Source organism: Zingiber officinale, chromosome 1A, assembly GCF_018446385.1.
Source record: "Zingiber officinale cultivar Zhangliang chromosome 1A, Zo_v1.1, whole genome shotgun sequence".
In the NCBI taxonomy this organism is placed as follows: Eukaryota; Viridiplantae; Streptophyta; class Magnoliopsida; order Zingiberales; family Zingiberaceae; genus Zingiber; species Zingiber officinale.
Window position 1 is genome coordinate 134,603,077 of NC_055987.1, and position 17,780 is coordinate 134,620,856.

A 17,780-nucleotide genomic window follows, 5' to 3' on the forward strand; every position below is an offset into this window, starting at 1 on the left:
AAGAATTTATTACTGTTTAAATTTAATTCAATTTTTCTTGAAAATTTTATTTCATCTTTGGATATTTAAGCTTATTAGTTAAAAAAAATTCAGAATTTTGTGAACAATAAAAAATAATTTCTTTCATTATAAATCAAGAAACTTAAACTTCTTGATTTTTTTTTATGATAATCATTATATTTTATCCCTTAGATTTTATTTTAATTTATTTTCAGTTATTTGTATAGATTACCTCATTTTAATGTGATCAACTGGGGAGAATTAAAGATTAGGTCTAGGGGGAGAGTGCATTTTATTTTAGGGTGATTTTTTTTAAAAAAAATAATGTACCTGTAATTTTATAACTGTTATTTGTTTGTCGTTTACCCTAACTTAACTTGGGGTTGGTCACATGAAAAAGAGGAAGATTGTAAGTATCCCATGGTAATTTTGATATGATCAACTATGTCACGCCCCGAGAATAAGGTTGTCCGACAAAAATCAAACAGCACCTCCCCTGTAGCAGTGACATATGGAACCAACATACATAACCAACAGATATACATATGCAAAATATAGCCAACACGGCTAGAACTAAACACATGCATGCAGAGATAAGCAACCCATTCGGTTGCTAAATCAAACACAGCAGAAAATGAAATCACCAGTACCAAAATAGCAAAACTACTCACCGCGGGCTGGCCCGGCTTGACTCCTCGACAAAACAAAACCAAATACAAGTTAACCTAAAGTCCACAATGAATTATTACAATACCAAGTTCACAAGTCCAAATCATAACAAAACGATAAACTAAAACCAAAAACCCGTCCTCGGTAGCGACGTGGGACCGGCGGTCAGAATCCTCCTCCAAGTGTACTGGCATCAACTAACGGCTACTTGGTGAAGTTACCAATTTACAGGGTGGTGAGTATAAAGACTCAGCGGGTAAGGAATAGATAGTGCATGAGTAAAACAGTGTGCCAGGTATACAATATGATACAGTCTCGGAAAGATAAATAGCAGATACTACTGTGTACATAAAGCATGTAAATCCATACCTGATACCATATCCTAGGCTAATAGTATAGAGTCAGAAGTATCACAAACTACTACAATACTGCTCATAACTACCTAGTTCACATGTAAAGTATACTGTCAAGGTAAATAGAGTCCAAGCATATATAACAGGTATGCGATAATAGAACTGCGTAAGTAAACAACTAACAGCATAAGCATACAACAGCAATATAAACATGTAGGATAACAACAACGTATGCAGAAATAGCCACCCCACCCACCTCTCTGCACCACGACCCCTGTATGGTCGAGAGGCCAGATCGGTGACTACTGAACCACTCCAGCCGTCACCACTCTCGGGTAACCGAGTGGACAGTTCGCTTAGTAGCTATCTAGCTACGTCGCAATAGGGTCCCTGCTGCTCACAACTCCAACCGCCACTACCCATGCGTGACCGAGTGAGTGCATGACAGGACAAGCGGCACACTCCCGCTACCACTACCCATGAGTGGTCGAGTATGCGGCTCTGGTCAACGACCCCCTCAACCACAAGGGAGACATGGCCGCCGACATTCATGCTATGACATGATGAGGATAATGCAACAGTCATCATACGTATATAACAGAAAAATCAGGTATGCTACATGAAGTCGCATGCTCAATACGAATTATAAATAAACAATAGTCACCCAGGTATACATAGTGTCTAGTATATGCTAATTATCAAAGACAACAACATGAGACTGTATTGATATGAATTCGAGTAGCTCAAAGATTGAGTGGACAAAGTATCAAGCACAAGAAACGAATACGAGTGGAGTCAAGATAGATACTACATATCTGAAACTAACTTATGCACTAGGTTCGATAACTAAAGAAGCAAGTCAAGAAGTACCCACCTCTAAATGTAGGCTGAATCCGATGTCAACTTCGTCCCGACTTCCCTCTCGATCAATGTCCTGCAACAACGTATCAATTTTTACCATATACGTATATAACTGAATTGTTGGTTAGTCCTAGGAAAACGTACCGGTTCCACTGTACAAAAATTTTTGTACAAGTGTCGAACTTTTCCTTAAATAACCTATTGTGTTCTTTAGAAGTTAAATTAGGAATCACAGACGGAACTTAACATCATTGATTCCAAATTTAACTTATCTGTTCTTAATGGTTTAGATTTGAATTGCAAGCGGAACTTAACACTATTGATTCAAATCTACCTAGGTTATTAATTCCATAAATATTAATTTCCAAAATTGACTTCCAGGACTGCATGGCGAGGCACATGACCTTCTTGGATATGGGAGCAACCACCACCGCCTAGGCAAAGCCTTTTAAGGAAAGCTAATATTTATTTCCTTAAATAACTCTAGGTTAACCAAAAGGAACAATCGAATCACAAATTCGAAAAAGAAGAAAACACAAAATCGAAAAATAAATTCGATTAAACTAGATCTAACTGCCTATTATATTTAGAATTTATACAAAGAAAAATAACTAGTATGATGCGGAAGAAAAATACTAGTTATACCTTCTCTTTGTAAGTTAATGATCTCAAGATCTTCTGCCGAATTCCTCGCCTCGCCTTGGACGTCGTGTGGGCGACGATCCTCCAAGATGAACACCACCCAAAAGAGTCCTTCCTCTTCCTCTAGAATCTGGCCACCACCGCCACCAAGGAGAAGATAGCAAAGGGAAAGGGAGAAAGGAGAGGGCCAACCACCAAGAGATCACCCAAGTAAAAGAATAAGAGTTGTGTCTCATGAAGCTCCCTCACCTCTTCTTTTATATTACTTGCCCAAGGCAAATAAGGAAAAACTTTTTACAAAAAAATAAAATCATCCAAGAGTTTTTCCTTTTCCCTTTTAATTTTTCCTTTTCTTTCCTCTTGATTGAATCAATCACCAATCAATGGTTGTGATCAATCCTATTTGGTTTAGGATTGGGATTGGCCGACCCCTTGCTTGGACACCAAGCAAGGTGGCCGGCCATCATATTTAGGAAAGAAAAATAATAATTTTTTTTATAAAATTTTACAAGAAGAAAACTCTTATAAAATTTTACAAGCTCTCTTTCCTAAGTAAGAGTTAAAAAAGGAAAGTTTCTAAAAATTAAAACCATGTTTTAAATTTAAAAACTCTCTTATAAAATTTCCTTTTTTAACATGATGATAGAAAATTTTAATTTTAAAACTTATCTCCCTTTTTTCCTTAAACCATGAGGATGGTTAAAAAAGAAAAGTTTTAAAACTTTTAAAACTTTCTATTAAAACATGTGGCCTAATTCAAATAAGGAAAGTTTTAAAAATTAAAATATCTCTTTTAAAACTTATAGTTTTCTACAAAGAGAAGATTTTAAAAATTCAAAACAACCCTCCCTTTTTGAATTATTGTGGCCGGCCCCTTCATGCTTGGTCACCAAGCAAAGGGCCGACCCCTATAGGAGAGGATGTGGCCGGCCCTTGCTTGGTCACCAAGTATTGGACCGACCCACTTCTTGGACACCAAGAAGATCCTTACATTTGGATGGACTTAAGGCTATAATGAGGCTACGACAGGGACCTAAAAGAGAAATTGATTTTGGCCTTCCGATGAGCTTGAGTATCCCGTGTTCGCCCCGAACACACAACTCAAGTTCATCGATAATAACTCATTCCACTAGAGAGTTATTATCGCACTACCGCACCAATCCCAAATTATATTATGGGCTCCTTCTTATTATGAGTGTGTTAGTCTCCTTGTGTTTAAGATTACGAATGTCCACTAATTAAGTAAGTTACTGACAATTCACTTAATTAATATCTAGCTCCAAGAGTAGTACCACTCAACTTTATTGTCATGTTGGACTAGGTCCACCTGCAGGGTTTAATATGGCAATCCTTATGAGCTCATCTTGGGGACATTCTCAACCTAGATAACTAGGACACAAATTCCTTCTATAATCAACAACACACACTATAAGTAATATCATTTCACAACTTATCGGGCATATTGATTTATCGAGCTAAACCTCACCCTTTGATAAGTCAAAGAAATAAATATTAAATATATGTGCTTGTTATTATATTAGAATTAAGAGTACACACTTCCATAATAACTAAGGTTTAGTTCTTTTACTAAGTCAGTACAAAAAGAACTTACCTAAATGATCCTACTCAATACACTTAAAGTGTATCAGTGTAATTTGTTAGTCAAGATAAACTAATACTTAATTACACTACGACTATACTGATGATTTGTTCCTTTCCATCTTAGTCGCGAGCAACTGTTTATAATTTATAGAGAGCCGACAACATGATCTTCTGAGTGTGACACCACACTCCATGTTATCTACTATATAAATTAATTGAACAATTACATTTAACAAATAAATGTAGAAATTGACCAATGTGATTCTTTTATTTCAACAAATAAATGTTTACAAAAGCTAGGCTTTTAGTATACACTCTAACATGAATAACTAAGCTAATGCTCAAAACAGGCATTCTAATCCGGGTTCATTCATTATTCAAATAGACCCACACTGCTCTACTCCAAAACCAATCCTGAACCCTAATTTAAACCATCCCCATTAAGGTTCCCAATCAAGATTTAACCCCCATTTACTAATGAGCAATTACAATACAAGCTACAACAGGTATCTAAATTCCAAACTCTCACCTTAGAACAAAATCGCTTCTGTAAGCCCTCTTCTCGAAAGTGAAATCGCTGGTAATTTGCTCACTAGTGAAGTCTGCTGCCACAGCTCACCCAACCGAGCTTCTACAAGGCTATATGCATCACAAGCATCCCAATCGATACCTAATCAGTATCAAATTCAATTTGAAACCAACATTTAGGTATGCAAACTTAACATCTATAGTGGTAGAAACCTTACCTAATGGTTCCCAACCGAAGAATAGCTACCGGGAATTGTGACCGAGCCCCTCACAGCAAGCCACTGCCAAAATCAAAACCACAATCCATTCATTCTCTCATCTGGCCACACATCACAGCTTCCATAGCTACCAAAACTCTAACTGAATCAATCCTCACCTCAACTTACCTCAATGGTGAAATCCCTCACAGTCGGCGAAGGAAACCTGACGGAGAAGAAGTATCCGACGAACATAGCTCCGCTCTAGGCCTTGGGAAGAGGAGATAGCTGCCTGGAGTACCAATCCTCGCCACTATCTAGCTCTGGAGCAGGCGACCCAACTCTGGTGTTTACCGAGCTCCGACCACCTCACCCGACCGAGGGTTCTTCCCGCGACGCAGAAATTCGGAGAGAAGAATAGAACCCTGGTGACACTGTAGACGAGGATAGGGGACTGGGAAGCTTCGGTGAGACCTTGGCGAACCACTCGTCGCCGTGAGCTCGGGGCGAAGGGTCGTCGTGGCGCTGGATCGGGGAACTCGAGTGAAGGGGCGCACAGTAAGGGAGTCGGCGTTTTTAGGGTTCGCTACTGTAGCTCCTTATAGGGTTAGGTTAGGTTAAGTTTGTATCCTAACCACCCCTTAATTACCTCCTCACATGGTAATTCCCATTACCATCTTGTGCTTAACGATTTATTCCCTTAAATTCTATCATACAACCTCCAAATAAATCCAAAAAAATGCCTAAAAATTCCCATAAATTATTATAGGTTATTTACTTTGCCGTATCTCACAAACTAAGTCAAGTTAGGTTGTGTTATGTTTTGATGCACTGTGTCTAAGTGTGTAGGAACTTGGGAGCACAGAAGTCGAGCGAAAGACGTAGCTAGTGAGAAGGGCAGAACAGGAGAGAGGCGACAGACTCAGTGCGTCCGAGAGATGAGGCGCTGCGGAAGAGTACACTGGCGGATGAGAAGGAAGTGTGTGGCGGTTCCGAAAGATGAGAAGCTAGAGCGGAATGACGCTCAAGAAGGCTGGAAAATGAGTTCGGGTGAGCCCTATTCCGGATTGCCAAAACCACCCAAGCGGGCAGAGTCGAAGCAGAAGACCTGGAGGAAAAGTCAACTAGAGGTTGACTGTGCTCCAGGCGCCCAAACCGCCTGGACCTAGGGCACCCTAGGTGCGTGCCCTGGTTGAACGGATCAGCTCGGTCCGGGCGCTCGAACCGCCCGGACCCAAGGCGCCCTAGGCACGTGCCTTGGTTGAGCTGGATCTAGAGATAACAATTTCACCCGAACCCGATGGAGGATCCGATACCCGACCCGAATGGAGAAGGGTATGGAGGGACTATCAATACCCGATACTTAACCCGAATACCCGATTAAATAATATATATACATATATTAAATAAAATTTTCTTTTTACAAAATCAACTTGCTATTTTTGTTGATATTAGGAGGAGATTATATAGATGTTTAATCTATTTTTTTAATTATATATATATTTTTAATAGGATGTTAATTTTAATATATTTTTATTAAATGATAATAGTTGGATAGAAAGAAGAAAAATTAAAATTATAGAAGATATCCGATCTTTTAATGGGTATGAATATACCCATCGGAGATCCTATATCCGATGGGTATGGGGACGGAGGATATAGAATCTGACCTGAATCCGACCCATTTCTATCCTTAACTGGATCAGCTCGGTCTAAGCACCTGAACCTGATCCAAGCACACGAACCAGAAAGTTTATCGTTTTGCCAGCTGTCACGATTCGTTGTGACAAAGATAAAATTTTATCTCCCTCCAAGCGCTTGAAACCCTTCCAGGTGCCCCGATCAGGACTATAAATACAACTTTAATTCCAGAAGCTAAAAACAACACTTGAAAATGATTACATTTAAGTTTATCTTTGTAATTATGAGCTTTGACTGCTGTAAGAGGCTACTCCGCCCAAGAGAGATTTTTAGTGAGCTTTAATTTCCTTGGATTAGCAATTCACTGATTGCAAACCAAGTAACTCTTTCTGTGCCTCTTCCTTTTAATTATGTTCTTAATTCTTTTATGCAGGTGTTTATTTTCATCAAGTTATAAGTTTCGAGAAAGGTATTTCTGGTTTTTTTTTTATTTCAGGCAATTCATCCCCTCTTGTCGGTCTCTAAGGGACAACATAAGTCACTTGGTAGATCAGACACTTCAGGCCCGATTGACGGTTGGAGTCGATTTTTGCTCGGCCAAGTTTGGTGGGTCCGTTGACCACCATTGACCATGTTGACCACCTGGAATTTGACTTCCACTTCGACTGCTGTCTCTGCATTTGACCCACCCTTGGTGGGCCCCCGTTATAGCCGCATCACAAGCTTTCTCCTCAAGTCTAGTCGAAAGAAGTTATAAGTTCGACTGATTAGACCAGTAGTGTCTTCAATGAACTTTCCCTGATTGGGCATTCTCTATTCTAGGGCTGCAAATCGACTTATATTATTTTTATAGTCATCATTCTACCTCATCTTATTAACCCGAGCCTAGAATCGTTGCTCAGCTACAATGAATATTGAAACTTTCTTGCTGGCCTAGGTTTACAGTCACCACTCAACTATCATCTGACTTTGACTTCCACATTGACTGCTGTCTCTGCATTTGACCCACCCTTGGTGGGCCCCCGTTATATCCGCATCACAAGCTTTCTCCTCAAGTCTAGTCGAAAGAGGTTATAAGTTCGACTGATTGGACCAGTAGTGTCTTCAATGAACTTTCCCTGATTGGGCACTCTCTATTCTAAGGCTGCCAATCGACTTATATTATTTTTATAGTCGTCATTCTACCTCATCTTATTAACCCGAGCCTAGAATCGTTGCTCAGCTACAATGAATATTGAAGCTTTCTTGCTAGCCTAGGTTTACAGTCACCACTCGACTATCATCTGACCTAGGTTTAGAGCCATCGCTTGACTATTTCTTGTTGACCTGGGTTTAGAGTCGTCACTCGGTTATCATCTGATGAACCTGGGTTTAGATTTGTCGATCGACTATCATCTTACGCACCTAGGTTTAGAGTTGTCGCTCGGCTATGGTCGTTGACTTCGGAGTTTATAGGCATAGGATCGGAAAGATGTTAGAGGGGGGATGAATAACGTTCGTAAAAAAAATTAAGAGTGAATTAAAAACATGTACGTAGCGGAAGAAAAGAAAACAATGCCAACAAACCAAGTTTTACTTGGTCGGAGCCTTCGACGACTCCTACTCCAAGGTCCACTCTCGATGAGTACTTTCATTGGGCAATCCACTATCAGTTCATAAATATATTACAGGAATTGGTTACAAGAATTGAAAAGAATAATGTTACCAACACAAAAAGGAAATATGAAAGACTCTTCGTTCTTTGAACTTTGGAGTAACCTTTCGATATTGTCAGAACTTTTTAGGAGCAGCACACAAGAGAGAAACTTGTAGTAATTGTTCTTTTTAAGCTCTTGGTCGAAGGCCTTTATATAGGCCCATTTCGAGACCCTGGAATCTCTCCGAGCGCTTGGACCACGTGGCTCAGTCAGTCGACGCACTCTACATCATCTTGTGGATGAATTTTATGATCCGGGCACTTGGACCGACTCCAGGCATTCGGATCGCCATGGTGCCCTAGGCATCTACCCGGGCGAGACTGGTCCTAGTGCCTAGACCCCTTCCGAGCTCTCGAATCTTTTTTAGCTCCTTCTTTTTCTGCAAAAAAGAGTTAGTTCTGGGCAACAAAAATAGGTTCATCCTACAAAATAGAGTTAGTACAACTTAGTAGATAGGAGTAGTAATTGGATCTTGTCTCCTCGAGACTAGGATCTAGCCAAGACCTAAACTTAGGTTCCTCAAATGACTCTAAGTTTGATCGAAGCCTACAGTTCTCTCAATGGGGAACACGTCCTCACTGGATCTCTTCTCTAGTTGCTCACCTTCACTTACCAACTGCGGTCACTTGACTTGCGTTTGACCCACCAGGGTTTTTCGTCAATTGTCAGGTCCATAAACCCATCTAGATTTAGGCCGATTGTCAAATCCCGAGGATCCAATCGAACTTTTTGTCAGATATTGAGCTCCACGAACCTATCTGGACTTGTCACCAGCTATTGGGTCTCACAGACCTAGCTAGATTTTAGCTTGGCCTCAGGTCCTTCAGACCAGTCAACTCCTGCACACTTGGTAGAAAGGTTAGACAAACAACATATCTAACTTTAACCTATTTTTCATACATCAAAATCAGATTATTAGTGCAACCTGCGCCAACATATAGCCGCCGCTCTTCTTTTGTTCTTGTTGACTCATGGGTTTATAGTCGTTGCTTGACTGTTGATCTAGGATTTATAGCTGCCGCTCGACTATTGTCGTCGAATTCCGAGTTTATAGTCGTTGCTCAACTTTTGATCCAAGGTTTATAGTCACCGTTTGACTGTTGATGACATAGACTCTGGGGTTTATAGCCACCGCTCAACTTTTGTTCTAGGGTTTATAGTTGTAGCTCGATTGTTGATTTTGTCGACTCAAGGGTTTATAGTCGCCGCTCACTTGTTGATTTCGTCGACTCAAGGGTTTATAGTCATCGCTTGACTGTTAATTTGAGGTTTATAGTCGCCTCACGATTGTTGAATTCATCGACTAAAGGGTTTATAGTCACCGCTCGACTGTTGATCCTGGATTTATAGTCGTCGCTTGACTTTTGTGCTTTTCTTGAATAATTTCATATCAAGGGTTTATAGTCGTCGCTCGATTTTTTTGATCTAAGGTTTATAGTCGCTGCTCGATTGTTGGTCTAGGGTTTATAGTCGTCACTTGATTTTTTGATTCAGGGTTTATAGTCGTCGCTCGACTATTGATCCGAGGTTTATAGTTGCCGCTTAACTGTTGATCTGAGGTTTATAGTTGTCGCTCAACTTTTGTTCCAGGGCTTATAGTCGCCGCTCGACTGTTGTTGGTGTAGACTCAAGGGTTTATAGTTGCCGCTCGACTTTTAACTTGGTCGGTCGACGTAAGAGTCTAGTATACTTGTGATTTTTATTTATCGTTCCCATGCACTTATAAGATATATGTTTACACAAGTGTATTTAAATTTAACCACGCCCCTCTCATCCAGCCCTATAGGGTTAGAGGTAGTTTACGCTCCAGGCCTGCTCAAGCTTTATCACATCTTCGTCCTGTAAATAGTAAGCTCCCAATCGGAGCTTATGAATAACTTTGTAGGGTCTCTCCATGGGGCTTCTAGCTTGGTGACATTGCTGACTGGCTTCACTCTCTTCCAAACCAAGTCGCCGACCTAGAATGACCTCGGGATCACCCTCCAGTTATAGCTCTGCTACCTGTGTTGCCGATATACCATTAGTCGAACCGCAACCTTTTCTCACACTTTATCTATCAAGTCAAGCTCCATGAGGCTCCAATAAGCATTTCCATCATTATAAAGCTACACCCAGTCGGACTCTACTCCGACTTCCACTGGAACCACTGCTTCACCCCTGTACACCAGGTGGAATGGGGTTATACCGGTCGCCTCTCTTGGTGTGGTGTGATGAGCCCACAATATGCTAGGGAGTTCATCGGCCCAGCTGCCTCTAGCGTGGTTGAGCTGAGCCGAGACAAGCCCGGAGTCTTCTAAGGATCTCCTTGTTGGTGACTCCTGTCTGGCTGTTACTCTACATATAAGCCACTGAGGTGAAAGCCTGTAGAATGTCATAGCCTTCACACCACTCCTTGAGCCTCTATCCTGCGAACTATTTTTCGTTCTCCAAGACGAGCCGGCGAGGGATGTCGAACTAACATAAGATGTTTTGTCATATAAATTTGATAACCATATGCTTGATTATCTTAGCTAGTGGCTCAGCCTCCATCCATTTCGAGAAATAATCTACTATCACTAGTAGAAATCTTCATTGACAGGTTGCCATGAGAAATGGTCCAACGATGTTCATGCCCCACTGATCGAATAGACAGGACACCGTGGATGTTTTCATCTCCTCAGTGGGTTAGTGTGGGATATTATGATACTTCTGGCATGACAAGCAAGTAACAACTGTCTGAGCGACATCATTTTACAATGTGGGTCAAAAGCTGTTGCAAGATGTAGTCAATGTCCTCTAATTCAACGCACTTAAGCAGCAACCTTGAGAACACTCTTTTATATAACTGGTCTCTAATCAGAGTGAACCACTCGACTCTCTTTTTAACAAACAAGATTTCTCCCGATCGACCAGTGTAGTGCTCGATCAGAGGAATTCTATCAAGGGCATCTTCCAGTCACTCGAGAAGTTTATCTTAGCCGTCTTGTCGATGTGTGTCATCAATAAGACTTGTTCAATCGACTTATCAATGACGATCGACGATAACAAACTAGCTAACTTAGCTAGCTCGTCTGTGGCCTGGTTATCCGACCGGGGTATCTTCTGTACAATCACTTCTTGGAAACTTACCTTCAACTTCTCGAAAGCTTTAGCGTATAGCTTAAGCTGGGCGTTACTTATCTCGAACGTGCCTAGTAACTACCGAGCTGTCAGTTGAGAATTCTAATGAGGACTCTTGTGACCCCTACGTGTGGAGTTGCTTGCAGGTCCGTTATCAGGGCCTCATATTCTACCTCATTATTTGTAGCCTGATAATCTAGCCGTACGAATAACTGCATCCTATTTTCCCATGGCGATATTAATAGGATGTCGATCCTGCTACCTTGCCGAGTGGATGAATCATCCATATATATCTTCCAAGTCATGTCTGGCTCGACATTTTAGACCTCAGTGACAAAATTAGCTAAGGATTGAGCCTTGATTGCCATCCGTGGTTGATACTATATGTCAAACTCGCTCAACTTAATGGTCCATTTGATCAATCGTTCGGATGCTTCTCGGTTAAGGAGAACTCTTCCCAGTGTGCTGTTAGTCATCACCACGATCGGATGTGAGAGAAAATACGGACGAAGTCTCCAAGCAGCGAGTAGTAGCATGTACACCAATTTTTTGAGACTGGTGTAGTGGGATTCTGCATCTTTGAATATATGACTTAAAAAATACACTGGCTATTATTCAAAGTCGTTCTGCCGCTATAACGCCGACCGAACCACATACTCTATGGATGACAAATAAATCCAGAGCGATTAGCTGACGTTGGGTTTTTCCAATACAGGTAGGGAGGTAAGGTACTCCTTAAGCTCCTCCAACTCCTTGTCACACTCTGCATCCCACTGAAACTTCATCACACGACGCAGTACCTTGAAGAATGTGTGACTCCGGTCGGATGATTTGGAGATAAATCTTGATAATGTGGTGATCTATCCGGTCAGCCATTAAGCCTCTTTCAAGTTGCGGGGCAAGGGCATGTCCTGCAATGCCTTCACCTTGCTCGAATTTGTTTCAATCCCACATTCAGTGACAATATAGCCAAGTTCCCACTCTTTGCTTCGAACAGATACTTGCTCAGATTTAGCTTGATTCTGTATGCCCTCAGAGTTTGCCAAGCTTTTTCGATATCTGCGCAAAGGTCGACAGTTCAGAGAGAATTTATCAAGATGCCATCAACATATACCTCTATGTTACGACCGATCTACCGTCGAAATAACTTGTTCATCAATCTTTGATAAGTGGCATCGGTGTTCTTCAGTCAGAACGGCATGACATTATAGTAATAGGTACCATCGGGCTTAATGAAGTTGACATTCTCTTGATCTTCACGGGCGAGCAACACTTGGTGGTAGCCCTGGTATGCGTTGAGCATGCAGATCAGCTCACAACCCATCGTGAAGTCCACCATTTGATTTATTCGGGGCAGGGAGTAGAAGTCGTTCGGGCAGGTTTTGTTTAGATCGTGGAAGTTGATGCAGACTCACCACTTGTTGCTCGGCTTGGAGACCAGCAAGATGTTGGCCAACCAACTCGGAAATTGTACCTAGCGGATGTGACCAGCTTCAAGCAACTTTTCTATCTCCGCTCGGATGATCTAATTTTGCTCCAAGTTGAAGTCCCTCTTTCTCTATTTCACTGACCGAGTGTTCGGTCGTACGTGAAGCTCGTGCTAAGTAACACTAGGTGAGATGCTCGAGAGCTCGTGTGTCGATCAGGCAAACACATCATAGTTTTGCTTAAGACAGGTGACCAGCTCTACCTTCTTCTCATCTGTCAGATCGGCGACGATAAATGTAGTGGCTTCCGACCAGCTAGGATGAATCTGAACCTCCTCTTTTTCATCATAGATCAGCGTGGGAGGTTCCTCCATGATGGTGTTCACCTCCAAACGTTGGATCTTCCGCACAACCCTTATCTTCAATTTGACCATCTCCACGTAGTACAGCCGAGCGGTCAACTGGTCGCCTTTGACTTCGCCCACCTCATTGTCCATCGGAAACTTTATTTTTTGACAGAAAGCAGGCACCATAGCTCGAAACTCATTTAGGGCCGGTCGACCCAATATAACATTATAGGCAGATAGCACATCCACCAGAATAAAATTTATGGTCATGATCCTCTTGAGAGGCTCCTCTTCAAGCAATATGGTCAGCCGAACCTGGCCAATTGGCAATACTTTGTTGCCTGTAAACCCATAAAGCGACATCGTAATGGGCTGTAATTCACTCCAGTCAATATATAGTTGTTCGAACGCTTTCTTAAAAATTATATTCACTAAGCTACCTGATCCGGCAGTGAGGAGGGGGGACCCCCCTTTAAGCAGAGTCAACGCCACGTGGAGGTTGAAAGGTAAAAGGTCAACCAGAGGTTTGGCCGAGTGGATAAAGATTGGGGCGACTGGCCAAACGTTCCGAACGGAAGCAAAGACACCCCGGCGGGGAGTAGGGGTTCCGACGCTCGTTGAACAAGGTCGTATGGCCGAGCGGGTAGCCCGCTTGGCCGAAGGCCTAAAGTAGCAATACTGCGAACAGTCTCTACCGAGCGCACGACCGGGAGTCGATCCGGTCAGACCAAAGGTACTTGTCGAGCGGCTGGACGCTCGGCGCAGGAACAGAAAAGACAAGGATTAAGGGACATCGAGAAACATCTTCTAACAGCAGGCATGTTCGACGACTAGGCCATACGCAGAATCGTACGATGGAAGGTTCTGTTGTCCCATCAAAGAGATGCTCATACTGTAGCAGTATGGGGTCAGGCAAGCTCCTCTGACAAGCCCATACTGAGGTATGGTTAGAGGACACTTATTCACCTCGGCATGTGTGCACTCGCTTCTCCACAGCCCTATATAAGGGTCCTCATACTTCGCCGGAGGTACGCATTCTCCCGTATTCGAAGCCACTTCTGCATTTCCTCTTGCCTGACTTGAGCGTCGGAGGGTCGTCGTCGGGAACCCCCTCCCGGCCCAACTTCCTTGCAGGTTCGTCGAAGACCCGTGCGACCGGTCGGAGATCCACGTCAGCAGTTCGGAGAGCGCCACGTGCCCAGCGTCCGTTGAGTCAGCATTTGGACAAGATCAATTTGGCGCCGTCTGTGGGAACGCACCTGCATCCGAGCGGAAGCAATGGACGAAGCTAGACGACCGCATACGGTGATGCTCTCCATGGAGGAGCTAGACGCTCTGGTCGAGGCAAGAGAAGCTAAGCTTGTGGAACAACAAAAACAGAAGACGCAAGCCGAGCAGATTGAGCAACAAGCAACATCAGCATTAGGAGGCCGAGCGGAAGCACCGCATGCTACGGTTCCATTTCATCGGGCCCTATTCCGTACGCCTCCTGAAGCCGCAGCAATTAATCATGATCGAGGATCTTTATCAAACGAGGCGCTCGTGCGAGACAACAGAAAAGGCAAGGCCCCCCGAACGGACGCTTCTCCTGAGCGGATCAATCGTCAGTTTTCGGAGGTCATCCTGCGGGACCCTCTACCAAAGCATTATGTGCCCCCGGCGATCGGTGAGTACAACGGAACCACCGACCCGGATGATCATCTGGATAAGTTCGACAACACAGCTACCCTTCATCAATACACAGATGGAGTAAAGTGCCAGGTGTTCCTTATCACCCTCTCGGGATCGGCGCAACGGTGGTTCCGGAGGCTGTCGGACGGATCCATTACAAGTTTCAAGGAGTTCCGCACGGCCTTCCTCCACCATTTCGCAAACAGTCAGCGTTATCAGAAGACAAGTGTCATCCTGTTCGCCATCAAGCAAGAGCCCAGAGAGCCGCTCAGAGCTTATATACAACGATTCAACTAGGTGGTCATGGATATTCCAACGGCCACCTCAGAAACGATGACGAATGTGTTCACGCAAGGCCTCGTGGATGGGGACTTCTTCCGCTCGCTCATTCGGAAGCCGCCCCAAGACTACGATCATATGTTACACCGGGCCAATGAATACATCAATGTGGAGGAAGCCCAGGCGGCCCGAAGAAAAGAAGTTTCAACTTAGCGGCTGGCTCCTCCCGAGCGGAAGGCTGTCACTCGCCAGGAGCCGCCCAGAGGATCGCGGGCCGAAGCAGTCCGCTCTCACCATGCGAGGTCCCATGTCGTCCAAGAAGTAGCTGCCGAACGACCCAAACCAAAGAAGAAGGTATGGACCCCCATGTTCTGCTCATTCCACCGGACCGACACGCATAACACAAGAGATTGCCGAAGCCTTCCCTTGATCGCCCACCCCGTTCCCCGGAGTGGACGCCGTCGATCGCCATCATCCGACAGGCGACAGCGACATTGTGAAGCCGATCGGATGATATCCGACCGGCGACAGAGACAGACTCCCGAGCGACATCATACTCTGAGGCGTGAGGACAATCCCCAGAGGTCTAGGGAGCAGGCTAGGCCGTCTGCACGGGAGGAAGAAAACAGAAGCAACACTTCCCGAGGCAAATCAACATTATCGCTGGTGGGCCGACCGGAGGAGACTCCAATAGAGCAAGGAAGGCGAGCATCAGACAGCTTCAGATCCATGCGGTCGGCTGCAGCCAAGAACGGGCGAGCGGTCCCGAAATCAGTTTCGGGCCCAGGCACTTGGAGGGAGTCGAAGTGCCACATGACGACGCTCTCCTCATCAAAGCGGTAATAGCTAACTATACTATTCACCGCGTTTTCATTGATACAGGAAGCTCGGTCAATATTATATTCAAAAAGGCCTTCGACCAACTACAAATCGATCGAGCCGAGCTGCTGCCCATGACAACCCCCCTCTACGGGTTTACGGGCAATGAAGTTCTGCCGGTCGGACAGATACGACTGGCTATTTCGCTAGGAGAGGAGCCGCTCAGAAGGACGCGGACTGCCAACTTCGTCGTGGTCGACTCTCTTTTAGCATACAATGCTATTTTGGGGCGACCGACGCTCAGTGAGTTCCTAGCGGCCGTCTCCACCTTCCACCAGAAAATCAAGTTCCCGGTGGAAGATAAAGTGGGAGAAGTACGAGGAGACCAGCTGGCGGCTCGGCGATGCTACGTCGAGATGGTCCAAGCTGAAGCTAATTCCGCTCGGAAGACGCCACGGATCGAGGTGAACGCTATAACCGAAAAACCACCCTCTTTGGTTTATGAAGAAAAAAAGGAAGTGCAGATTCACCCGACCCGATCGGAGGCCACCACATTCATTGCGGCCGATCTGGAGGCAAGCCAGAAAAAGGAAGTAATCAAATGTCTCCAGAAAAACTGTGATGTCTTCGTTTGGTCGACGCATGAGCTGCCCGAAATTTTGCCAAGTATAGCGCAGAACAAGCTCCACGTCCAACCGGACGCTCGGCCGGTGAAGCAAAAGAAGAGGGACTTCAGCGTCGAACAAAATGCCATCATCCACGCGAAGGTTGAGAAGCTCCTGGAGGCCGGCCACATACGCGAGGTCCAGTTCCCGAGCTGGCTGGTGAACGTAGTACTAGTCTCCAAGACGGGCAACAAGTGGAGAGTTTGCATCGATTTCTGGGATCTCAACAAAGCATGCCCAAAGGATTTTTATCCTCTACCCCGGATCGATCAGCTGGTGGACTCCACAGCCGGTTGTGAGTTGATATGCATGCTCGACGCCTATCAGGGCTACCATCAAGTGCCGCTCGCCCGAGAAGATCAAGAGAAGGTCAGCTTCGTTACAGCCGATGACACTTACTGCTACAATGTGATGCCGTTCGGATTGAAGAACGCGGGAGCAACTTACCAGCGCTTGATGAACAAAGTGTTCAAGGAGCAGATCGGACGAAATTTGGAAGTGTACGTGGATGATATTCTCATCAAGTCCGTCCGAGCGGCTGATCTCTTTAAAGACATGGAGGAGACTTTCCGAACGCTGAGGAAGTATGGAATTAAGCTGAACCCTCAGAAGTGTCTGTTCGGGGCAAAAGGCGGGCGTTTCTTGGGCTATATAGTGACCGAGCGGGGCATCGAGGTAAATCCCAGCAAGGTGAAAGCATTACAAGATATGCCGCTCCCAAGAAATCTGAGGGAAGTACAGCGCTTGACCGGTCGGATAACAGCATTGTCAAGATTCATCTCGAAGACGGCCGATCGGAGCCTCTCATTTTTCAAAATCTTGCGCAAAGCTACTAAGTTTCATTGGGATGAAGAATGCGATCGGGCGTTTGAAGAACTGAAGACATATCTGAACTCTCTGCCCGTGCTCGCCAAGCCAGCTGTGGGTGAGCCGCTCTGTATTTACTTATCCTCGACCGAGCAGGCAATAGGCTCGGCATTAGTGAGGACGAGTGGGGAAGAACAACCTGTGTACTTCTTGAGCCATATATTAAAACACGCCGAATCTCGCTACACTGGGCTCGAGAAGCTGAATTTTGCTTTGGTCCTCGCCGCTCGGAGACTTCGCCCCTATTTCTTGGCACATACTATCATCGTCCGGACAAATAGCCCTTTGGGAAGAGTGCTGTTGAACCCAGAAGCGTCCGAACGGCTCATCAAATGGACCACGGAGTTGAGCGAATTCGACATTCAATATCAACCTCGTTCGGCGATAAAGGCGCAGTCCTTGGCAGATTTTGTCAC